The sequence below is a fragment of the Neophocaena asiaeorientalis genome, unplaced genomic scaffold (genome assembly GCF_003031525.2).
Source record: "Neophocaena asiaeorientalis asiaeorientalis breed wild unplaced genomic scaffold, Neophocaena_asiaeorientalis_V1.1 scaffold675, whole genome shotgun sequence".
NCBI classification, from domain to species: Eukaryota; Metazoa; Chordata; class Mammalia; order Artiodactyla; family Phocoenidae; genus Neophocaena; species Neophocaena asiaeorientalis.
The window spans coordinates 599,914-603,471 of record NW_020173713.1 but is presented as its reverse complement, the minus strand read 5'-3'; the positions used below and the strand labels follow the sequence as shown (position 1 = coordinate 603,471).

Genomic DNA, 3,558 nt, shown 5'->3' with positions numbered 1-3,558 from the left:
TCCAGACCCTCAGAAACTGCCCTCCTGAGTGCAAAAGTTCCAGCCACAGGACTCTCTAGCAGTCTTCCTCTTCTCCCTCCCAACATGGTGCAGAGATAAAGGGTCAAAGCTGAGGCTAGTCCCTCTTCAGCTTGCTTCACATAGTTTCAGTTTTCAGAGATACATACATAAGTCATTATGGTTGGGTCACTTCTGCAAAAGCCAGGTGGGGAGGCATAGAGCCACTCCTATTGTGTCTTCACCCAGGGGGTGTTTGTTCAGTATATAAGGCCAGTTCTAAGAGACAGACCTACTCAGGTTGTCTTCATCCATAATAGATGTGTAATACCAAATAAGTGAAAATGTATTAGATATAATGATACTCAATGAGAAGTATCAGGGTAATATTAGTCTAAAAATAAGTAATGTTTCCTCCTCTTCCATTTTCTGGAAGGCATTATGTAAAATTGGTATTATTTTCTGAATGTTGGGTAAATTCTTCAGTGAAACCATCTGAACCTGGAGATTTATTTTTTGTGAGCTTTTTTCTATTAAAATTTTTTTCCCTCTAGTTTGATGGAAATACAATTAATATACAGCACTGTATAAGTTTAAGATGTACAGTATAATGATTTGACTTACATACTTCATGAAATGATTACCCCAATAAGTTTAGTGAACATCCATTATCTCATACAGATACAAAATAAAAGAAAAGGAAAAAAAAATTTGTATTTGTGAAGAGAACTCAAGATTTGCTCTCTTAACAACTTTCACATATAACATACAGCAATGATAATTATATTTATCATGCTGTACACTACCTCCCTAGTACTTATTTACCTTATAACTGAAAAATATGGAATGCTTCATGAATCTGTATGTTATCCTTGTGCAGGGGCCATGCTAATCTTCTCTGTATCACTGAAATGAGCACTGTTGATCTTCCTTTTATTAGGTTGTCAGAGCTTTTTATATATTCTAGTTACAAGTCATTTGTTGGGTATGTGTTTTGCAAATTATTTTTTCCCAGGTTCTCACTTACCTCTTCATTTTCTTAACAGTGTCTTTGAAAGAGCAAAATGTTTTAATTTTGAAGTTCAATTTATTTATTTTTTTCTTTTGTAGTTTGTTTTTTTGTGCTGTAATCAAGAAATTTTTGTGAAATCCAAGGTCACTAAGATTTTCTCCTTTTTTTTAGAAGTTTTATAATCTTAGTTCTTTTAAAATTTTTTAATTGAAGCATAGTTGCTGTACAACATTATATGTTACAGGTGTATAATATACTGACTTTGGGGGTATGATACCAAAAGTGCAAGCAAGAAAATAAAAAATATACAAGTGGATCTACATCAAAATAAAAAGCTTCTGCTCAGCATAAGAAACAATTGACAGAATAAAGAGGCAAGCTGTGAAACGGGAGAAAATATTTGCAAACCAAAAAGATAAGGGTTTTATATCTAAAATGTATAAGGAACTCATACAACTCAATAGCAAAAAAACAAATAATGTAATTTGTAAATGGGCAGAGGACCTGAATAGACATTGTTTTTCCCAAAGAGGACATACAAATGGCCAACAGGCACATGAACAGATGTTCAACATCACTAATTATTAAGGAAATGCAAATCAAAGCTACAATGAGATGTCACCTTCCACCTGTTAGAATGGCTATCATCAAGATGACAAGAGATAACAAGTGTTGGCAAGGATGTGGAGAAAAGGGAGTCCTTGTGCACTGTTGGTGGGAATGTAAATTGGTGCAGCCACTAAAAATACAGTATGGAGCTTCCTCAAAAATTAAAAATAGGACTATCATATGATCCAGCAATCCCACTTCTTTGTATATTCCAAAGGAAATGAAAACAAGATATTGAAGAGATATCAACACTCCCATTTTACTGCAGCATTATTCACAATAGCCAAGATATGGAAACAACCTTAGTGTCCATCAGTGGATGAATGGGTAAAGATGTGGTATATACATACAACAGAACATTATTCAGCCATGAGAAATGAGTAAATTCTGCCATCTGTGTCAACATGGATTGATGTTGAGGGCATTATGCTACATGAGAAAGTCAGACATAGAAAAACAAGTACTATATGATCTCACTTATATGTGGAATCTAAAAACATAAAACTCATAGAAACAGAGAGTAGACTGATGGTTACCAGGTGCTGGGTGTAGGGGAAATAGGGAGATGTTGGTCAAAGTGTACAAACTTTCAGTTATAAGATGAATAAATTCCAGAGAACTCATGTACAACAGGGTGAGTATAGTTAACAATACTGTATTGTAGGGAGAGATCGGGGAAGATGGCAGAAGAGTAAGACGCGGAGATCACCATCCTCCCCACAGATACACCAGAAATACATGTACACGTGGAACAACTCCTACAGAACAACTACTGAGCGCAGGCAGAAGACCTCACACCTCCCAAAAGGCAAGAAAGTCCCCACGTACCTGGGTAGGGCAAAAGAAAAAAGAATAAACAGAGACAAAAGGATAGGGACAGGACCTGCACCAGTGGGAGGTAGCTGTGAAGGAGAAAAGGTTTCCACACACTAGGAAGCCCCTTCACGGGTGGAGACTGCGGGAGGCAGAGGGGGAAAGCTTCGGAGTCATGGAGGAGAGCACAGCAACAGGGGTATGGAGGGCAAAGTGGAGAGATTCCCACACAGAGCATCAGTGACGACCGGCACTCAGCAGCCCGAGAGGTTTGTCTGAGTAACTTCCCTGGGAGAACGCATGGCGCGCCTCAGGCTGGTGCATCATGCTGGCCTCTGCTGCCGCAGGCTCACCCTGCACTCCATACCCCTCCCTACCCACGGCCTGAGTGAGCCAGAGCCCTCGAAGCAGCTGCTCCTTTAACCCCGTCCTGTCTGAGCAAAGAACAGACGCCCTCCGGCTACCTAAACGCAGAGGCAGGGCCAAATCCAAAGCTGAGCCCCTAATAATTATTTTTTATTTTAATAACTTTATTTTATTTTGTCTTATTTTGTTTTATGTTCTTTCTTTCTTTCCTTCCTTCCTTCCATCCTCCCTCCCTGCCCCCCGTCCAGCAACCAGCTTCACTCAACGACCAGCAAGCTACAGTGCTGGACATCCTGTACCAAACAACTAGCAAGACAGGAACACGACCCCATCCATTAGCAGAGAGGCTGACGAAAATCATAGTAAGTCCACAGACATGCCAAAACACAACACCAGACGTGGACCTACCCACCAGAAAGACAAGATCCAGCCTCATCCACCAGAACACAGGCACTAGTCCCCTCCACCAGGAAGCCTACAAAATGATTTCTCATATCAGAAAAAATAGAGTTTAAAATAAAGACGACTATTAGAAGAGACAAAGAAGGACACTACATAATGATGAAGGGATAGATCTAAGAATAAGATATAACAATTGTAAATATTTATGCACCCAACATAGGAGCACCTCAATACATAAGGCAAATACTAACAGCCATAAAAGTCCCCCCACTCATAGTAGGGGACTTTAACACCTCACTTTCACCAATTGACAGAACATCCAAAATGAAAATAAATAAGGAAACACAAGCTTTAAATGA

At 39.3% G+C, this 3,558-nt stretch overlaps 1 pseudogene; it reads right to left on the bottom strand.

Annotated features, from left to right (window-relative positions):
• Positions 1-832: 832 nt before the first annotated feature.
• LOC112403256 (uncharacterized) lies at positions 833-924 on the bottom strand (annotated as a pseudogene).
• Between the last annotated feature and the right edge of the window lie 2,634 nt (positions 925-3,558).